The sequence below is a fragment of the Eubalaena glacialis genome, chromosome 14, assembly GCF_028564815.1.
Source record: "Eubalaena glacialis isolate mEubGla1 chromosome 14, mEubGla1.1.hap2.+ XY, whole genome shotgun sequence".
NCBI lineage: Eukaryota > Metazoa > Chordata > Mammalia > Artiodactyla > Balaenidae > Eubalaena > Eubalaena glacialis.
The window spans coordinates 80,321,523-80,343,993 of record NC_083729.1 but is presented as its reverse complement, the minus strand read 5'-3'; the positions used below and the strand labels follow the sequence as shown (position 1 = coordinate 80,343,993).

The following is a 22,471-nucleotide window of genomic DNA, read 5'->3' as shown; positions in this document are numbered from 1 at the left end:
TTAATTAACTAAAGATTCCAAGTATGTGGGCTTTCTAGTTACTGAACTCTGGTTAACTGTAATAGTGGGATGCGTAATTGTGTTCTGCTCAAGAGTTTTTTCTTCTGTCTTCTCTAATTATTTCTTATGTAAGTCTTTCCTTTCTTTAAGGATGATAAGCTCCCTGAGGGCAGGAGTAATGTTATAATCTACTGTTATGTCTTTAACACATTAGACCCAGAGTAGATAATAAATAATTGTTTGCTTGAATTTTTAAAATATTTTCTAATTTTACCCTTTACCAAACATTTTACTCCCCATCTAGTATAGGTGGAAAAGATAAAACAGAAGAGATTATATTTTTAGTACCCATTAATAGTGATGAAGATATCGATATTTATGGCCTTCTCCAAGAAAAAAAATCTTAATTTTTTTCCTGCAGTCACATACTTTTTAAAATAATCTCTTCTTTAGATTATGTGGGAGCCTGGAAGAATATTCATGTAATCTTTCTCCTTGCTCCCTCATTTTCCCCCTTGGCCATTTTATTATTCCTTAAAACTCTACCAAAGGGACGAAAGGTACAGAGAGAAGTGTTGAGTCCTTTTTGCTACTGGATCTGATTAAAAATTTAGAGAAGAAAAAATGGATTTAATTGTTTAAATGTTATTGTTGAATCATCTGTGTTTTAATCATTCTGTTCTTGTTCTTTGTTGTCAGTAATATGAGTACATTGATTTATCAATTTAGGCAATCTCTTTGTTTAATTTTTTGTACCATCTTCTCACCAAAGGTTTTCATTGTTTTGTACACAGTAGATCACTTTACTTTCTAATACTCTCTAATATCCCTATGCAACAGGTAGAACAGAAGGAATTCCCACTTAATAAATGATCAGAACTCAGGACAGCCACCGTAGTTAAAGATATGACTATGTCAGGGCCCATGGAAACAGACTTTGAGTAGGGAGCAGTGGGGCAACTGTATATACTCCACCTAACGGTATTCGGATATTTTTTTAAAACAATGTGTCAAGCAGTCAAAGCTGGTGGTGGTGCCCTCTTTGTAACCTGTGGGTAAGAGTCTATCTACCTATCTTGTTCAGGATTCTTTCTACCATATTTTCATTTAAAAATAAGTGCATTTGTAGAAAGTATAACTATAGGAAACTGACTTTTGTCAAAATTATATTCGCCTTTACTCTGGTGCTAAATTGCTTACTTGTTTTTCACATTCTCTTGGTTTATGCTCATGATGGGATAATAAGCTCTTCACATTGTATGTTAAACAAATGGTGCTTGAGTATTTATTCACAGTCTGTTTTAAAACTCATTCTTAGTACTGACATAGAGGATATCTAACTGTATTTGTGGCATATTTACCTAATAAGAAAAGAGCTTAAAAATACAGAGGCACCCAAAAAGATGGGTGCACTATGTGTTTCCTTTTTGTTTTGTTTATTTATTTTCAACTTTATTGAGAGATAATTGACATATAACATTATGTAAGTTTAAGGTGTAGGATGTGTTGACTCGATACATTTATATATCACCAGTTACCACAGTAGCATTAGCAAACACCATCATGTCATACAATTACATGATTTTTTTTCTTGTGGTGAGAACATTTGAGATCTACTCTCTTAGCAACTTTCAAATATGTAATACAATATTGTTAACTATAATCACAATGCTGTGCAAAAGATCCCCCAAACTTATTCATTTTCTAACTGGAAGTTTGTACTCTTTGACCAACATCTCCCCATTTCTCCCACCCCCAGCCCTTGGTAACCACCATTCTATTTTCTGTTTCTGTGAGTTTGGCTTTTTTGGATTCAACATGTAAGTGATACACGTATTTCTCTATCTGACTTATCTTACTTAGCATAATGCCCTCAAGATCCATGTTTTCACAATTAGCAGGATTTCATTTTTTCTCATGGCTAAATAATGTTCCATTGTGTGTGTGTGTGTGTGTGTGTATATAGGTGTGCGTATACGTGTGTGTGTATATATATATTCAATATACACCGCATCTTGATCCATTCAACCACTGATGAACACTTAGCGTTTTCTTATAAGCATCTACTGAATGAATGAAGAGCCGTGCAGATGCTTACTCAGAGAGAATTTATTCTTTACATAGAATTTGAATGAGCTCGGTGATCTAGCTTCCCAGTCAATAGAATAGAGGCTACATATAGAGAGACTATGGAGTAGGGGTAGGGGTGGAGCCTGCTAGAGGCAGGCCTGGCAAGTCATAGTTACAATAGTATTATAGTAAGGGGTAGAATATATTAAGAAAAAAAGAAATAAAACACCAAAACAAAAAACAGTCACTTGTGGTACAGTGGCAGATAATTTCCTGAGAGGATATCACTCTCTTGCCGACAGTGACTATGTCATCAAGAAAAACATTTACCAGTACTATTTGCACAAGAAGTCAGGAAAATTCATTTTATGATACTCAAAATAGTTAACTTTAGAATGTTTCAACAAAGGGAAAAGTTTCCATTTCCTGGAAAACTCATTTAGGGGGATGGGGTAGGAAAGACAGAAATCTCATTCCTTGGCTCCCTTATAAAAGGTTAATGACTAATAGTCTTAACCAGTTTTTCCATAAACCATGCAATCAGTTGTATAATAGAAAAATGACTTTCACATACAGTGTATATTTAGTCAGTGTTGCTACTGTTAGTAAAATTCTACAAGCTTTTTTCATTGGGGAATGTACTTTGAGAACATCTATTTGTTGATAAAGCATCTGGTGACGTGTTTCCGTAAGGGTAACTAATTTGGAGTTTTAGGAGGTCCTTTCGCAAAGACAAAGTAGTAGGGTTTCAGACACGGGAAAAGGGAAGTTAGAACTCTGATATTTTCAGGGCCCCTTTTGTTTTATTGTTTAAATGCTCTCCATTTAGTTTTACTAATTTCCTGAGCCATGTGGCTAAAACAATAGGTTTCTGGAACAAAATGCCTCAAGCTGACTCCCAGCTTCGTTGCCAGAGGCTTGGATAGGAGACATCACTTAAAATGCCGAACACAGCAATATCTTGGGCTTTTAAGACAGTATTATTCAAGTTACTTGTTAGTATTGAACATGGTGGATTGTGACCAATCTTAATGTATAATGCTTTGCTTTAATAGCACTTAGTGGTTTTTCTTTGATGAGAGAGGGTTCTTATAGTTTTATTGTTTAAAATAATAGAATCTGAGTGTCAGAAGCAAATGTGAAGGCCCTTTTGTCCAATCTTCTGCCTTAATTTAGATTGTTGATGTCCCTGTTGTGAATGAATTGGCACACTCATCATTTAACAAAAGACACGCTACATTTGCAAGAATCTGTAAACAGTCTACCTGCCAGGATCCACAGAAGAACATGCAGTTAACTGGCAATAGAGTGACAGCAGGTGCTGAAAGCCCAGATTTGGACAGGTGGCTGGACACTTCCCATGTCACCATCTTTGGGAAGGAAAATGAATCAGGAGTTCATCTGTTGAAAAAACTAGTCCTGATATAACCTACTTGCTCTGAAATATGTCATGCTATTTACATTTATTCATCAAAATGGCATATATTTAACCAGGATTTTTATTCGGAGAGAAACCTGTGAACTATAAGGTATTAAAGACCATCCTCAAGAGTTTACCACCAAACTCATTCCCTTACCCCAAATATCTCCAAAACAGGGATCAGGAGACATGAGAGCAGCTTTCAGCCAAGCATATTCTCTGCTGTTACTGACTGAGGGCAGACTTACAGACTCGGCTATATTTTCATGGCTATGGAGAGGATGAGAGGTAACATAACCAAAGCAAAAGACAGTTTATGGTATAATATGCACCAGACTGGGTTATTCAGAGATTGGAGAAAGGCTCCTTTACAATTTCAAAAGTTTTCTAAGGGCTAACAAAAAGACTACAATAATTCATTCAGTTACATTCCTTTAATTCTAAGGAGGAATGTATCTAATTAACCCATTCTGGGACAATATATGTGTTTTATTTAGAATCTGGTAATCAAGAGACCTCCAGTTTCTTCAAGCAGCTTAGAGTTTTTAGTCTAGGAATATGTGGTGTTAACTACAAGCTGCTTATTTATCTGAGAATTATTCCATAGCCTGAGTGCAGTACTAGTGTTTTCTGAAATAATATTCCTATAGGGTGAACCATAGGTGGGAATTGGGAAAGGCTTTTGATGCCTTGTAACATGTATTAATCAGCTAAAAAGGAGAGGAGTAGGACAAGAAAAGGATGGAACAAATGGACAGTACCTTCCCCATCTGTTCCTTCTTTAACCATTTTCAGCCATCTAGGGAAAATACATTCTTTTTTCCCCTTTAATTAAAGTTTTTACTGAAGGGCAATATATCTCCATAAAAGTATATAAATATTAAATGTGAAGATTATTAATTTATCACAAACTCAACACACACTTGTAACCCATCACCCAGATCAAGAAACAGAGCAATTGCCACATCCCAGAAACCTCCCCTGGTTCCTTCTTAGTCACTACTTCCACCATCCTCCCCAGATGTAATCTCTATGATAACTTCTAAAATCACAGATTAGTTTTGCTTCTTTTTGAATGTTATATAAGTGGAACCATATAGTATGTAGTATTTTGTGTATAGTTCCTCTCATTTAAAATTATGTTCGTAAGGTTCATCTCTATTGTATGGAGCAGTCGTTTGTTCATATTCATTACTGCATAGTATTGTATGAACATACCACAATTTATCCATTCTATTATGGTGGACATTTAGCTTATTTCCAGTCTTTGGCAATTACAAATAGTGCTGCTATGAACATTCTTGTATATGACTTTGGGTCACATTTCTGTTGAGGGTGAAATTTCTGGGTTATTGTGTATGCCTATGTTCGGTTTGGGTAAACACTGACCATTTTCTAAAGTGGTTATACCAATTTACACCCTGCTCAGCACTATATGAGACTCACAGTTGTTCCACATTCTTGCTAAAATTCGATGGTATAATTTTTTTTTTTCATTCTTGTAATTCTGCTGGGCATATAGAGATATCTCTGTGGTTTTAGTTTGCATTTCTCCAATGACAAATGAGACTGAGACCCTTGCCATATGTTTATTGGCCATTTGTATTACCTCTTTTGTGAAGTCCTTTTTCAAACCTTTTGCCTATTTTTCTATTGGGTTGCTCTCTTTTCTTGTTGAATTATAGGAGTTCTTTACACATTTTGTATATAAGTCCTTTGTCAAATATGTATATTGCAGATATTTTCTCCCTGTCTGTAGCTTTCCTTTTAGGGGAAAGGAGGGATTTTTTAAAACCATTTTTTTTCCCTTGGAAAATTTTAACCGTACACAAAAGTAAAGAGGTTAATATAATAAATTCCCATATGCCCAACTTCAACAATTGTCACCTCACAACCAATCGTGTTTCAACTATATCCCTACTGAAAATCACCCTTTTCTACTGCCCTAATCTGTCCTTTTGTTTCCATTATTAATCCTCTGGGCCTTTATTACCTCATTCAACATTCATTTGTTTATTCTTCATATATTGATTGGATTAATTCCAGTTGAATTAATAATAAAATCCAATGAATGTATTTTTGTACTTATATTATCTGCGTTCTCTGCATATGGTGACTCTATTGACCACTCCCTTCTTGAAATTCCTTTCCCTTAGGCTTCTCTGAAACTACCTAGTTTTCCTCCTACTTCTCCGACCCTTCCCTCGTAATTTCCTTCCTGGGATCTCCTTCCTCCCTTCCTCCTTCAGAGTTCTGTTCCCGTTCTCAAGTCATTTGGGTGATTTCATCAATATTCATGTCCTTGACTCCCACTTATGTGCTGATGGCTTCTGAGTCCATTTCCAGTTGAGAACACTGTCCAATACCAGACCTCTATATAGAGCTATCTTCTGAGCATTTCACTTGGAGGGTCCACAACATCCATGGCACACTTGCTGATTGTGGCCGCCTCACACCCTGTCACCAACCTATTCTCCCATTCTTCCATTATACTAGCATTTTAGCTGAACAAATATCCAGCTATCAACTATATTTCTCAGTTCACGTTGTGGTTAGGTGTGACCAGTGTGACTAATTCTTGTCAATACAATGTAAGCAAAGTGATGCATGCCACTTCTGGATCTTGACTTAAAACACTGGGTATGTGTATTATCACTATCTCTTCTGCATCCAGCTTGCCAGATATGGTGATGACTAATGCAGCCTTGAAAGTTAGGTGTGACCAGTGCACAGAGCTGCCTCACCAGCCTGGGTCCCTGCATGATCTCACAGAGCAGAGCTACCTGACTATGGAGAGTACTAGACTATTCCACAAACAAATACACTTAATATTTAAATCATTGCATTTTGGGGTCTCTCTGTTATAGCAGATTAGCCTTTAACTATTACAGCATCTCAATCATACCATATCAAATATTTACTAATCATCCTTTCACCTAAATATCCTGTGTCTATGGTTCCAGTATGAGTAAAGTCTCCTGAGGTTACCTAGTCATTTTTCCTCCATCCCTACATCCAATTTTCCTGAGTGCAATTCATACTGTTTCTTTTTTTTTAAACAGTTTAATTTTTATTTATTTATTTATTTAGGCTGTGCTGGGTCTTAGTTGTGGCATGCTGGATCTTTGTTGTGGCATGTGGGATCTTTAGTTGCGGCATGTGGGACTCTTAGTTGTGGCATGTGGACTCTTAGTTGTGGCATGCATGCGGGATCTAGTTCCCTGACCAGGGATTGAACCCGGGCCCCCTGCATTGGGAGTACGGAGTTTTATCTACTGGACCACCAGGGAAGTCCTGATACTATTGCTTAATAATGACTCAGGACTTCTACTTCTGGCCATGTTGGAGTAACTGGTACTAGACTGGTCTTCTTGCCATAACTGTAAAACCAGACAAAAATATATGAGCAATTGCTTTCAGGCAGTGGACAGTAGGCAGCACAAGACCGAGATCCCTGAGAGAAGGGCAACTAACAGGGTACACCCCACAATTACCCAGCTCACTGCAGAGAGCAATTTCCTGACTGCAATGCAGAGAGCTTGATCCCAGCAAAGCACAGTGAGATTTAACCATGATGTTGCACGTATATATAGTTCATTTTTTTTTCTTTTTTTAAATTTTATTTATTTATTTATTTATTTATTTATGGCTGTGTTGGGTCTTCGTTTCTGTGCGAGGGCTTTCTCTAGTTGTGGCAAGCGGGGGCCACTCTTCATCGCGGTGCGCGGGCCTCTCACTATCGCGGCCTCTCTTGTTGCGGAGCACAGGCTCCAGACGCGCAGGCTCAGTAATTGTGGCTCACGGGCCTAGTTGCTCCGCGGCATGTGGGATCTTCCCAGACCAGGGCTCGAACCCGCGTCCCCTGCATTGGCAGGCAGATTCTCAACCACTGCGCCACCAGGGAAGCCCCTATAGTTCATTTTTTGTATTGCTAATTAGTATGCTATTGTATAAATATACCATAATTTATGTATTCATTTGCTGACGGACATTTGTTTCCAGTTTTTGCTGTTATGAATAAATCTGCTTTGAATATTATTATACATGTCTTTTGATGGACATGAACACTTACGTTGAGTATATAACAAAGGAAGGAATTGCTATAACATAAGGTTTATATATGTTTAGCTTTAGTAGATCCTGGTAAAGAATTTTCCAAACTAGTTGTACACTCTAATCAGCAGTGTATAAGAATCCTCATTGCTCCATATTATTTTCCAACACTTGATATTGTCAGTGTTTTTAATATTAACCATTCTTTTTTCTTCCACTTCAATTGAGATATAATTGACATACAGCGCTATAGAAGTCTAAGGTGTACAGCATAATGATTTGACATTTATACGTCATGGAATGATTGCCACAATAAATTTAGTGAACATCCATCATCACATAGAGACACAAAATTAAAGAAATAGAGAAAAATGTTTTTCCTTGTGATAAGAACTCTTAACATTTACTCTCTTAACTACTTTCATATATAACAGAACAGTGTCAGTTGTATTTATCATGTTGTACATTACATCCCTAGTATTTATTTTTAACTGGAAGTTTGTACCTTTTGAGTACCTACATCCAATTCCCTCTTCCCCCCACATCCTGCCTCTGGATCTCTTTTTCTATGAGTTTCTTTCTTTGTTTGTTTTTGAAGTGTAATTGTCCTACAACACTATGAGAATTCATGGTGTACAACATAGTGATTTGATTTTTCTTTGCAAATTTTAAAAAATTGAAGTATAGTTGATGTACAGTATTATATAAGTTACAGGTGTACAATATAATGATTCACAATTTTATTCTCCATTAATAGTTATTATAAAATATTGGCTATATTCCTTGTGTTATACAATATATCCTTGTACCTTATTTTATACATAATAGTTTGTACTTCTTAATCCTCTGCCCTTATAATGCCCCTCCCCACTTCCCTCTCCACACTGGTAACCACTAGTTCTCTATATCTCTGAGTCTGTTTCTTTTTTGCTATATTCACTAGTTTGTTGTATTTTTTGGATTCCACATGTAAGTGATATCATACAGTGTTTGTCTTTCTCTGTCTGACTTATTTCACTTAGCATAATACCCTCCAAGTCCATCCATGTTGTTGCAAAAGGCAAAATTTCATTCTTTTTTATGGCTGAGTAGTATTCTGTTGTAAATATATACCAAATCCTCTTTATCCATTCATCTTTTGATGGACTCTTAGGTGGCTTCCATATCTGGGCAATTGTAAATAATGCTATTATAAACATCAGGGTGCCTATATCTTTTTGAATTAGTGTTTTTGGTTTTTTTGGATATATACCCGGAGTGGAATTGCTGAATTCTATGAGTAGTTCTACTTTTAGTTTTTTGAGAACCTCCATACTGTTTTCCACAGTGGCTGCACCAATTTACATTCCCACCAACAGTGCAGGGGGTTCCCTTTTCTCCACATCTTCACCAACATTTGTTATTTTTTTCTTTTTGATGATAGACATTCTGATAGGTGTAAGGTGATATCTCATTATGGTTCTTATTTGCATTCCCTGATGATTAGCGATATTGAGCATCTTTTCATGTGCCTGTGGCCATGTTCATTTCCTCTTTAGAAAAATGTCTGTTCAGGTCTTCTGCCAATTTTTTAATCGAGTTGATTTTTGATCTTGAGTTGTATGAGCTGTTTATATATTTTAGATATTAACCCCTTATAGGACATATCATTTGCAAATATTTTCCCCCATTCAGTAGGTTGTCTTTTCATTTTGTCAGTTGTTTCCTTTGCTGTGCAAAAGCTTTTAAGTTTAATTAGGTCCCATTTGTTTATTTTTGCTTTTATTTCCTTTGCTTTAGGAGACGAATCCCCAAAAAAATATTATTACCATTTATGTCAAAGAGTGTTCAGCCTATGTTTTCCTCTAGGAGTTTTATGGTATCTGCCCTTACATTTAGGTCTTTAATCCATTTTGAGTTTATTTTTGTATATGGTGTTAGAGAATGTTGTAATTTCATTCTTTTACTTGTAGCCATCCAGTTTTCTCAGCACCACTTATTAAAGAAGCTGTCTTTTCTCCATTGTATATTCTTGCCTCCTTTGTCATAGACTAATTGACCATAAGCGTGTGGTTCATTTCTGGGCTCCCTATTCTTTTCCATTGATCTGTGTGTCTGGTTTTGTGACAGTACCATACTGTTTTGATTACAGTAGCTTTGTGGAATAGTGTGAAGTCAGGGAGCATGATTCCTCCATCTCTGTTCTTTCTCAAGATTGTTTTGGCTATTGAGGGTCTTTTAAAAATTATTTGCTCTTGTTCTGTGAAAAATACCATTGGTATTTTGATAGGGATTGCATTGAATCTTTAGATTGCCTTGGGTAGTGTGGACATTTTAACAATATTAATTCTTCCAACCCAAGGACACAGTATATCTTTCCATCTGTTTGTGTCATCTTCAATTTCTTTCATCAGTATCTTATAGTTTTCTGAGTACAGGTCTTTTACCTCCTTAGGTAGGTTTATTCCTAGGTATTTTTTTCTGTTTGATGAGATGGTATATGGAATTGTTTCCTTAATTTCTCTTTCCGATATTTCATTGTTAGTGTATAGAAATGCAACAGATTTCTGTATATTAATTTTGTTTCCTGCAACTTTACTGAATTCATTGATGAGCTCTGGTAGTTTTCTGATGGTGTCTTTAGGATTTTCTATGTATAGTATTATATCATCTGCAAACAGTGACAGTTTTACTTCTTCCTTTCCAAACTGGATTCCTTTTATTTCCTTCTCTTGTCCGATTGCTGTGGCTAGGACTTCCAATACTATGTTGAATAAAAGTGGTGAGAGTGGGTGTCCTTGTCTTATTCATGATCTTAGAGGAAATGCTTTCAGCTGATCCATTCCTTTGTATCATTTAGTCTACTGTTGATTCCTTCAAGTATATTTGTCACTTCAGTTATTGTATTTTTCATCTCTGGTTGTTCTTTATGTTTTCTAACTCTTTGTGAAAAACTTCTAACTTCTTGCTCTGTGCATCCATTCTTCTCCTGAGTTCTTTGATCACACTTATGATCATTACCCTGAGCTTTTTCTCAGCTGGATTGACTATTTCCACTTCACTTACTTCTTCTTCTGGGGTTTTATCTTGTTCCTTTGTCTGGAACATGTTCCTCTGCTGCCTCATTTTGCCTACGTTGTTATTTGTATTTTTATGTATCTGGTAGGTTAGTTACATTTCCCAACCTTGGAGAAGTGGCCTTCTGTAGGAGACGTCCTGTGTGTCTCAGCAGCACACTCCCCTCTCATCACCCTAGCTATATGCTCTAGGCGTTCCCCCTGTGAGGGCTGCATGGGTTCTTCTGCTGTGGTGGGCTGACTATGTGGGCAGTCCGGTAGGCTTGCTTGGCCCCTAGTCTGATTGGTTGCCAGACCCTGCCTTGTGTGGAGGCTTCTGACTGCTGGCTGGGAAGGCTTAGTCACGAAATGACTGACTGTAGAACCCCAGGGGGCCCCAGGGCTAGTGCTGACTCACTGGTGGGCAGAGTCACGGCCCAGAAGACTCTGGGTGGGTGAAGACACTGGTGGGTGAAGCCAGGTCCCAGGGTTAGTGCCAGACGACTGGCAGGCAGAGTCAGGTCCTGGAGTCTGGCTGCAGGGCCCAGGGATCCCAGAGCTGGTGTCAGATCACTGGGGTGGTGGGGGGGTGGGGGAGTGAGGAGGAGACTGGTTCCTGACGCCATTGGGTACAGGATCCAGGGTGTCCTGAAGCTTGTGTTGACCTAATCGTGGGCAGGGCTGAGGCCCAGCTGGTCCCAGGGCAGGGTCTGGCTTGCTGTGGGCAGGCTGGATCCACAGGCTGCAGGACTGTGGTTTTCTTGCATCTGGTGTCTGCCCCTTGGTGGGTAAGGCTGGTCCAGAAGCTAAAGTAGACTTCCTGGAGGGCTGGGCCGGTGTCTGCCCACTGATGGGTGGAGCTAGGACCTGGCCCTCTGGTTGGCAGGGACGTGTTTAGGAGCAGGTCTAGAGGCAGCTGTGGGCCCAGGATGTCTTTAGGCAGCCTCTCTGCTAATGGCTGGGGCTGTGTCCCTGTGCAGTTAGTTGCTTGGCCTGAGGCGTCTCAGCAATGGCACCTACAGGCTGTCGGGTGAGGCCAGGTCTTGGCGCTGATGAGCTAGAGGGAGGATCCCACACTGATGGCCTCCAGCAGCAGTGTCCATATGGTAGAAAGCTCCCATATATGGCTGCCGCCAGTGTTTATGTCCCCAGGGTGATCCACAGCTGCCCCCTGCTTCTCCAAGAGACTCTCCAAGATCAGCAGGTAGGTCTGGCTCAGGCACCTATCAAATTACTGCTTTTGCCCTGGGTCCCAGTGCATGTGAGATTTTGTGTGTGCCCTTTAAGGGTGAAGTCTCTATTTCCCAGGACTCCTGAAATTAAGTCCCAATGGCCTTCAAAGCCAAATTTTCTGGGGGCTCATCTTCCCAGTGCAGGACCCCCGGGCTGGGGAGCCTGATGTGGGGCTCAGAACTCTCACTCCTGTGGAAGAACCTCTGCACTATGATTATTCTCCAGTTTGTGGGTCACCCACCCAGGGGTATGGGGCTTGATTATATCGCGAGTCTGCCCCTCTACCCATCTTGTTGTGGTTTCTTCTGTATGTCTTTAGTTGTAGAGCATCTTTTCCGGTAGGTTCCAATCATTTTCATGGATGATTGTTCTAGAGGAGGTGAGCTCAGGGTCTTTCTACTCTGCCATCTTGGCTGATTCCTCATTGTGTTTTTGATTTTCATTTCCCTGATGGCTAATCTATGGGGTTTTTTCTTGTATGTTTGTGTGGCTTAAAACAACAACTTATTATTTTTTTAACTGAAGTATAGTTGATGTACAATATTATATAAGTTACAGGTGTACAATATAGTGATTTACAATTTTTAAAGGTTATACTCCATTTATAGTTATTATTAAATATTGGCTATATTCCCTGTGTTGTACAATATATCCTTGTAGCTTATTTTATAGATAATAATTTGTACTCTTAATTAAATGTATTTGTATAGTTTTTAGTGGTTGCTCTAGGTATTACCTTATGTATATAAAATTCATCACAGTCAACTGATGTCATCATTTTACCAATTCAAGTATAGAAATCTTACCTCCCTTTAGGTCCTTTTCCCCTCACCTATTTATAATATAATTATTTTAAGTATTACCTCTATTTAGAACCACATTAGACAGGGTTGTAATTTTTGCTTCAACCATCAAACACATTTTGGAAGACAAAAGGGGAGCAAAAGCCTACTGTATTTTTCCATATTTTTGCCTACTCTGATTTTTCTTTCTTCCTAACATTCCTAGATTCCTTCTTTTATTGTTACCTTTTTGTTTAGAGAACTTTCTGTTTAGAGACATCCCTTTCTTTTAGGGTAGTTTTCTGGTGACAAATTCTCCTCCTCTCCTCTTCCTCCCCCTCTCCCTCCTCTTCCTCCTTCTTACTATGATTTGCCTCCTGGTAAATTGAAATTTTTATCATTATGTAACTTCTTTATCCCAAAAAAGTTATTTTGCCATAAAATCTATTTTGTCTGATAATATTATAGCTATGACATTTATACCATTGTCTTTTGTGTCTTCTACTTTTCCTGACTTTTCTGTGTCTTCTTTCCTATCTTATTTAGATTAGTATTTTTAATTCCATTTTTTCCTTTACTATTTTGGAAGCTTGCTTTTATTTCACTGCTTATCCTTACAGGTCTAACAAATTTATTTAAAAATCTAAAATTATTGGGACTTCCCTGGTGGTCCAGTGGTTAAGACTCTGTGCTTCCACTGCAGGGGGCATTTGTTCCATCTCTGGTCGGGGAACTAAGATCCCACATGCTGCATGGTGTGGCCAAAAAAAAACAAAAACAAAAACAAAACAAAACATAAAATTATTCAAATCTTTACTCCTTCCCAAAGAATGTTAGATCAGGGCTTCCCTGGTGGCGCAGTGGTTGAGAATCTGCCTGCCGATGCAGGGGACACGGGTTCGAGCCCTGGTCTGGGAAGATCCCACATGCCGCGGAGCAACTAGGCCCGTGAACCACAACTACCAAGCCTGCGCGTCTGGAGCCTGTGCTCCGCAACAAGAGAGGCCACGATAGTGAGAGGCCCGCGCACCGCGATGAAGAGTGGCCTCCGCTTGCCGCAACTGGAGAAGGCCCTCGCACAGAAACGAAGACCCAACACAGCCAAAAATAAATAAATTAATTAAAAAATAATAATTAAAAAAAAAGAATGTTAGATCAAGTATGTCTTGTTTTCAGTATCTCATTGCTAATGGGAAATAAGGGAAGACATGTGAATCCCCTTTGATCATTTTAACTCTAATGACTTCCCATTCATTTTTCATATTACTAATGTAGAAAGTTTTAGTTTTATCTTTTTAACTCTCCAAATTCACTATTATTGTTTATTCAATAAGCTTTTAGATTAACCATATGTTCACTAAATTATTTGTCATGATTTCTACTTGTATCTAAGGCCTTCCTTCAAAGATCATTGTTATTATTTCTAAAACACATTCTTAAAAAAAAATTGTTTAGTGTTGATTTGTTTGGGGATTTTTTGTCAGTTGTTAGTTAGTTTTCCCCTGAAGATGTCTTTATTTTGCCTCATTTGGGGATGATAATTTAGCAAGGTATACAGTTACAAGTTAATAGTTTTTTGTTTGTTTTCTTTTCTAACCACTCTGCAGATGTTCTTTCACTTTCTTTCATCTTCCATTGTGGCTATTGAGAAGGGTACTGTCAGTCTGACTGTTGTCTTCTTGTATGTAACCTATTTTTTCTCTCTGGTTATGTTTACAGTATTCTCTGTGTCTTTGATATTTTGTACTGCCACTTTAATGCATAGTTTTAAAAATTTACCTTGCCTGCAATTTATGTACTTCTTGAGTCTTAAGATTAATATCTTTGATAAGTTGGGGAAATTCTCAGCTATTATCCTTTCAAAATCTTTTCTCTCCAATAATTTTATTTCGAACTTTCTGAAACTTCAATTAAACATATAATGGATATCCACATTCTAACATCCATGTTTCATCTTCTTTCCTGTATACTCACGTCTTAGTTTATTTCCAAGGCATTTTGGATAATTCAGATCTATCTTCCTACTCACTTATTCTTTCTTTAGTAATGTGTGATCTGTTGCTTAATTCATTCACTGAGGTTTATTCAGTGACTAAGGTTTTTACTTCTGTTATTTTTTTTTACATCTAGAAATTCTTTGGTTCTTTTTCATTTTTATGGTCTCTTGTTCCTTTTAAGTCCCTCTTTTATTTCTGTGAACATTTTAAGTGTAACATTTTTATTCTGCATTTGAGAATTCTAATATCTGATGTGCTTTGGACTATAATTATGATTCCTTTTAAATTTACTCTTGGCCTTAGATGTTTGTTTCCTTGTGCATTTGGTAATTCTTGTTTATCTTAATCTGTAGGAATACTACAGTGCCTGGATTTGGGGTATGTTCCTTCAAAATGCGCTTACTATGCTTCTGCCAGGTACTCGTGATGTTATCAACCAAGAAACAGTTTAAATTAATATCTAGGCTTGGGATTTCCAACAGTATGTGAGTAGTATAAATTTAAACCCACATGAGGGCAGATTTATAATTATGATTTCTTTTCTTTTTTTTTTTTTTTACTGGCTTTCTTATTAAAATTATTTATTATTTATTTATTATTTATTTATTTATTTATTTAGCTGCACCACACGGCATATGGGATCTTAGTTCCCTGACCAGGGATCAAACCCATGCCCCCTGCAGTGGAAGCACTAAGTACTAACCACTGGACTGCCAGGGAATTCCCTAATTATGATTTCTTAAAGAAGTCTTCTACTTTTTTCATCAGAGCTGTGGCCTAAAACAAACATCTTCTTCTTGGTCCCCTTTGCTAGCAGATAGACTTTTTTTCTAGCCTGTTCTTTCACCAAGGATGAGGTCTTAATGGCTCCTATCTTCAGGGGGTCTCAATTTTGCTTCACCATTTTACCCTGCCAAAAGCCTTGCCTCCTGTTCCTCTAACCAATCATTAAAACCAAGCATACTATTTGATTCCATTTACGTGAAGTTCAAGAAAGGCAAAACTAATCTATAGAGATAGAAATCAGAATGATGGTTATCTTTTGGGGGTATTGACTAGAAACAGGCATGATGGAGCCTTCTAAGGTTTTGGAAATGTTTTAAATATTGATCTGCATAGTGGTTTTATGGGTTTATACATATGTAGAAATGCATCAGGTCATACACTTACTTGTGCACTTTACTATCTACAAGCTATATCATATTCTTTTTACAGTACACAAACAGGGTTCTTGGCTTCTGTTATTGGCAGATATTACTGATTTCTCTTACTTTTTTGAGAGATCAACCATGCACATAAAATAGTGCTGGCTGTATGTTATCAAGAATCTCTATGTGTTTGCAGTGAGTTTTTCAGAATATCCAGTCTACCGTAATGTTGAATGTGTGAGTTGGATGCTACTCTTCCATTTCTGATACTGTGATACTGATTTTTGGAGACTTTAATAAAGTATTCCTTAAAAATTCAGCTCGATTTTTTTTTTTTCGTAAGTTCAGGCTTTGTCTCTGCTGTGCTGTGGAGAAATAAGAAAAGGCATGTAACCTCCCATGAGAGGTGCTTTGGTGGTGGAAATGGTGCTCTAGATGGCAGTGTGGGATGATTGCAGTGATTACTGTGATTTCCCGGGAAAGGTACACCCTCCAAGCTAGAGTCAGTCCTCAGATATCTACTTACCCCTCCCAAGTGGAAACTGTCCCTACTTTGGGGCCACTCATGGAGGATAGAAGTTTGTTGTTGTTGTTTTTTTAAAGGATTCAGCTAACCAGTCTGCCTCCACCCTCTATCACCTTCTTCTTTAAAGTGGGGGACCCATGTGTATAAATGAGGATTGTTATAGGTTGAAATGTACCCCTTCAAAAGATATGTTGAAGTTCTAACCCCAGGTACCTCAGAATGTGATCTTATTTGGAAATAGGGTCATTGCAGATGTAATTGGTTAAGATGAGGTCATGCTGGCTTAGGGTGAGCCCTCAATACAATATGACTGGTGTGCTTATAAGAAGAAGAGACACAGAGGGGAGAACATTGCTATGGGCTGAATTGTGTCCTCCCCAAATTCATTATATGTTGGAGCCCTAACCCCCAATGTGATGGTATTTGGAGATGGGTCCTTTGGGAGATGGTTAGGTTTAGATGAGGTCATGAAGTGGGGACCTCATGATGGGATTAGTACTCGCAAGAGGAAACAACACTAGAGTTCTCTCTCTCTACCATGTGAGGACACAGCAAGAAGGCCAAGCCAGGAAGAGAGCTGTCACCAGGCGGGCACTTATCTTGGACTTTCAGCCACCAGAACTGCAAGAAAATTAATTTCTGTTGTTTAAGCCACCCAGTCTATGGTATTTTGTTTTGGCACCCCAAGCTGACTAACACAAACACCACATAACAACCAGGGCAGAGACTGGAGTGATGCAGTGGCAAGTCAAGGAAAGCCAGTGATTGATGGCCATCACCAGAACCTAGGAAAGGGCAAGGAGCAATTCTACCCAGAGTGTCAGAGGGAGCATTGCCCTGCTGACACCTTGATTTTGGATTTCTAGTCTCCAGAACTGTGAGAATAAATTGTTTTAAACCACCTAATTTGTCATACTTTGTTATAGCAGCCCTAGGAATCTAATACAAGAGTCATTGTAAGGTTGGTGGAAGAAGGTTGCAAGTGGGGAGGAGATGACTCAAGGTCTTTCTTTGCCTTATCTCAAGTCATAAACTGTGATTAGGAGTCCCTCATACCTGAAGGTTGGTCAGAAATTAAGAAATCCACTCCAAAATTATTATATAAGGCAAGGGAGGGAATTCAATTTCCCAAAGGTCAGTTTATATCTAACATTTTCAGAGTCCATCTGTTGTATAAAACAAGGTGCATCTTGTTTTTATTAGGTCAAAATTCCTGCCAGGAATTGGACTGTGACTTTCTTGCCCAAAGCATTTCATTTAACAGTCTACCTGGTGAATGGAGAACAGTTGTGAGCCAGGAAGCTCATTAAGGTAGGAAATCTTACTGAAATGAGCAAGGACAATCTGGGGAATGAAGGAAAAACAGTCCTTTCTATTTGTCATTTCAAATTTAGGGAAATATTTAAAGCATCAGGCACTGAGGCAACTTTCAAGTCAAGGATATGCATCTATATATCATATTTTTCAGGGATCTGGAGGAGAATGCATATAAAACCTTTTAAAATGTGTGTGCATAAATGTCTATGTGAACATATGGCAAGGGAGTGTGATCCTGTTAAATACTTGCTGTGTTTGGCAGGAGCAAAGAGCTAGAATGCCTGCTCACTTAGTTCTTCCCACCCCCTCAGATGTGAGTCTCAGCAGGTGGGAGGATCCGGTGCATGCTTCCTGAGGTCTATGTAGGAAGGACAAATTTCAGCCGCAGCCACAGCTTTGTCCAATGCCAAGGCAATATCAGGACACGAATATAAAGTATATGTTGCTCTAAGTGGGGAGCCTGGAAAATGCGTGGAAGATGCATAGTGCCCTTCCAGTCGCTGAGGAGCAAATGCATTGATGTGTTTTTAAGGCTCTGTCGGTAGCTTTGGGCTCTGTATTTCTGTGAGATGCCACGTACCAAATCAAACTGTCCTCCGCACTCTGTTTGGCCTCTTTGTCCTCGATGACCAACTTTAGAACAAACGCACCTTTAGGAAATGAAATGCCTGTGGCCCCAAACCCCTAGCCCCTAGTAACTGGGAAGGGTCTTAGGCACATGCGGTTTCTTTTGCACTGGAAACTCTTCACCCCTCTGCTAGCTCATCCTTCAGGCCTCAGCTTATACAGGCATACCTCAGAGTTATTGTGGGTTCGGTTGCAGACTGCCACAATAAAGCAAATAATGCAAGAAAGCTTGTCACACGAGTTTTTTGGTTTTCCAGTGCATATAAAAGTTATGTTTACACTATACTGTAGTCTGTTAAGTGTGCAATAGCATTATGTCTAAACAAATGTACATACAAAAATACTTTATTGCTAAAAAATGCTAACCATCATCTGAGCCTTCAGCAAGTTGTATTATTTTTGCAATAGTAACATCAAAGATCACTGATCACAGATCACCATAACAAATATACTAATAATGAAGAAGTTTGAAATATTGCTAGAATTACCAAAATGTGACGCAGAAACATAAAGCGAGCAAATGTCATTGGAAAAATGGTGCCGATAGACTTGCTTGATGCAAGGTTGCCACAAACCTACAATTTGCAAAAAAAATGCAGTATCTGTGAAGCACAATAAAGCAAAATATGCTCAGGGAAGAGTCACTGAACACCATGTTCTTCCTATAGTCAGAATTTTACACGCTTGTGGTAATTCACTCAATTTTATTTATCACCATTGTTTAGTATCTGTCCTTCTCATCAGACTGTATGAGGTTCTTTTTTGTTCATCGTGGTTTTCTTACAGCCTATAGAATGTCTGACACATAGTAAGCATTTAATAAATATTGTTGACTAATTGGAAGTCCAGTGACCTCCCACCTGAAAAATTGCTGCCTTATAGTTCATTCTCAAAAAAAAGAAGAGGGATATGGTGAAGGAGACTTAAAAACATTTCTACAGATCTCTCATCTTCAGAGAGCTCCATCACACTAAAAAAAAAATAAAAGGAAGGGAGGAAGGAAGAAAGGGAGACAATTCAGTGGAAAACGGGCAAAGATACGAAGAGGCAATTCACAGAAGAAATTCAAATAGCCAACAAATATACCAAAAGATGCTCATCTAGACTAATCAGAGAAATGAAAATTTAAAACAATATTTTATACCCTCGAGTTGGCAAAAATGTAAAATATTGATTAAATTCATTGTTAGCAAGGATTTAGGGAATAGGGTGCTCTCACACACTGTTGGTAGTTCAAACTGTGCAACCTGTATGGAGGATATTGGTAGTACTTGAAAAATTTAAACTGTGTCTATATTTATTGCTAAAGGGGAAAACTGGAAACCACTTAATGTCATACGATAAGGAAATGGTTAAATAAATGTTAGTACATTCCTGCTTTGGAATCCCTTAGCTCTAGATATTAATATCAATGAAAATCTATGTAAAAATTTTTTAAAAAGAAGATTGCAAAACAATATGTAGAATATGCTCCCAAATAAGTAAAAATATATTAAAAAAAATTCTCCAAAGGAAAGATCACAAAGAATTCACACCAACTATTTAATATTATAACTATAAGTAGTTTGAGACCTTTTTCCCTGAGGAAGTGACTTGGAGGTTTTACTTTTTACAGTGAACATATACTGCTATTTTTTTAAAAAGAACTTTATTGAAGTATGTTGACATAAAGTGTACATATTTAAAGTGTCCATTTTTACTGAAGTATAGTTGATTTAGAATGTGTTAGTTTCAGGTGTACAGCAAAGTGATTCAATTATATATATATATATATATATATATATATATATATATATATATGTAATCTTTTTCAGATTCTTTTCCATTACTGGTTATTACAATATATTGAATACAGTTCCCTGTGCTATACAGTAGGTCCTTGTTGTTTATCTATTTTATATTTTGTAGTGTGTTTCTGTTAATCCCAAACTCCTAATTTATCCCTCCTCCTCCTTTCCCCTTTGGGAACCAAGAGTTTGTTTTCTATTGTCTGTGCGTCTGTTTTTGTTTTGTAAATAATTTCATTTGATCATTTTTTAGAGTCAACATATAAATGATATATGATAATTTGTCTTTCTCTGTCTGACTTACTTCACTTAGTATGATAATCTCTAGAGCCATCCATGTTGCTACAAATGGCATTATTTCATTCTTTTTTTATGGCTGAGTAATATTCCATTGTGTGTGTGTGTGTGTACACTGCATCTTCTTTATCCACTCATCTGCTGATGGACATTTAGGTTGCTTCCATGTTAAAGTGTCCAATTTTTAACACTGTAGGTATCTGTGAAATCATCACCAGAAACAAGATAATATCCATCACCCCCCCAAATATTCCTTATGTCCCTTGGCAATCCCTCCTTCCAGCCTCTTTCAAAACCAAGCCCTGTGCCCTAGCAACCACTGATCTACTTTCTGTCACTATAGTTTGCATCTTCTAGAGTGTTATAGAAATGAAATCATACAAAATGTACTCTTTTTTTTTTTCTGGCTTCTTTCACTCAGCATAATTGAGATTCATCCATGTTGTTGCACGTATCAAGTTTGTTCTTTTTTATTATCTACCACAATTGGTTTATCCACTCACCTGTTGACAGACGTTTGGATGACTGCCAGTTCTTGGCAATTACAAATAAGGAGGCCTGTACAAGTCTTTGTAAGAACATACGCTTCTCCCCCTCTTGGATAAATAGCTGGCAGTGGAATGGCATGAGATAGATGTACGTTTATCATTTAAAGAACTTGCCAAAATATTTTCAGAGTGGTAGTACCATTTTACATTCCCACCAGAGATGGGAGTATGGGGTTGAGGCACTAAATGACTCTTCCCATCATGAGAGGAGGTAATGACAGCAGCCATCAGATCACCATTGTAGGTTCAATCAGAGATTGCCCAGCTAAAATGCGACTAGTCCTTCTCAGTCCCAGAGTCCTCTGGGAATTTGATTAAGGTTATGGTCTATGTGGACTGCAGGACCACACACACACACACACACACAAATGGCAGGGAGGAATTATTCACGCTGGAAATGGCGAAGGCCCGAACAGAAGCTGTGACACTTGGGATGAAAGGGGAGGGCTGGAGTTTAAAAAAAAAGTAAAGTTACAATTGTTGGGACTTGGTAAGAGGGGCAGGAAAGATAATGTCCAGGTTTTAGTGACTAGGTCACGGTAGTGACAACAGAGGGGAGGAGTAGGTCCTGCCGGGAGGAAGAGGTCATTTCTGGCTCGCTGCATGTGAGGTGCCTACGGGACAGAAGGATAAAGATGTTAGGAAAGTGGTTGTAAAAGTATTGTACCTCGTTTGGGTAGAGATACAGACTTCCGGTGCCACAACATACAGGTTTAGGTGAGCAGGCACAGCTGTAATCACCAGGTGTAGTCAATAAACTCGCATCTTTCAGAGCAACCGCCTCTACGCCTCAGGAGAAGACACCTGGGTCCACGAGTCACCTCCTAGAAAGTGCGCAATCGCGTCAATGTTTCTGACAAAACTCCGCCGACCCAAGTCTGCGCATGAGTTCGGCGCATGCGCACCAAGGCTCCCCCGCGGCCGCTCCCTGCTCCTGGCGCCCCGACTCCTAGCCTCTCAGCGGCCCCGCCCAGGCGGCTGCCCATGACCTGCCTGGGCGCAGGGAACGGAAAGCTGAGAGGGGTGAGACGAGTTCAGTTCGCCATGGGGCTGTTTGGAAAAACCCCAGAGAAGCCGCCCAAAGAGCTGGTAAGGGCTACGGCCGCGGCACCGGAGTGGGTGGGTTTGCGTGGGGCGCGATAGAGTTGGTAAACGACTGGACAGTCTCCCCCCAGCGGCTGGCCAGGTGCCGCTCGGCCCCCATTTCCGGGGCCTCCCACTCGACTGAGGGGCCGGAGGAAGTCTCTTAGGAGACGGATGTAGCGAAAGAGAACCCTGGTATTCCACTCCACAAGGGAGCCGAGGGCCGGGTTAAGACTTCCTCGGCCTCGGCTCCGGGCGCGGAGGCAGCAGCGCCGGCCTCGCCTCTGGAACCCCTTCCCCGGCGCGCGTTGGTACGTCCCGCCCGGAACCTTTCCCTGGCGCAGGCACCGCCCCCTCATTCCCGCCCGCGGACAACTGGCGGACTACCCCTGGTTCCGAACGTGGTACCCCGAGAACCCCGTCCCCGCCGCGGGACGGTCCGGGCGCCCGCCGCCCTTTCCCCACCCACTGCGCCGTATTGAGAGGGAGGCTCTAGATCTCTTTCCTCTGCCCTCCAACGTTCTGTTGACACCAGGCGCACAATTATA

The 22,471-nt window shown here is 39.2% G+C and overlaps 1 protein-coding gene across 2 annotated transcripts in view; it reads left to right on the top strand.

Moving 5' to 3' along the window:
- The window catches only part of LOC133104858 (E3 ubiquitin-protein ligase RNF103), a 115,132-nt gene that overhangs the window by 22,868 nt on the left and 69,793 nt on the right, over nt 1–22,471 (top strand). Inside the window, exon 1 of one of the 2 annotated variants that reach the window (XM_061210717.1) lies at nt 21,813–21,929. The exons of the other annotated variant lie outside the window; for it this stretch is intronic. The gene's annotated coding sequence lies outside the window, so the exon portion shown is untranslated. Of the gene's footprint in view, nt 1–21,812; nt 21,930–22,471 lie in introns of those variants that run through there. 2 annotated transcript variants of the gene reach the window in all.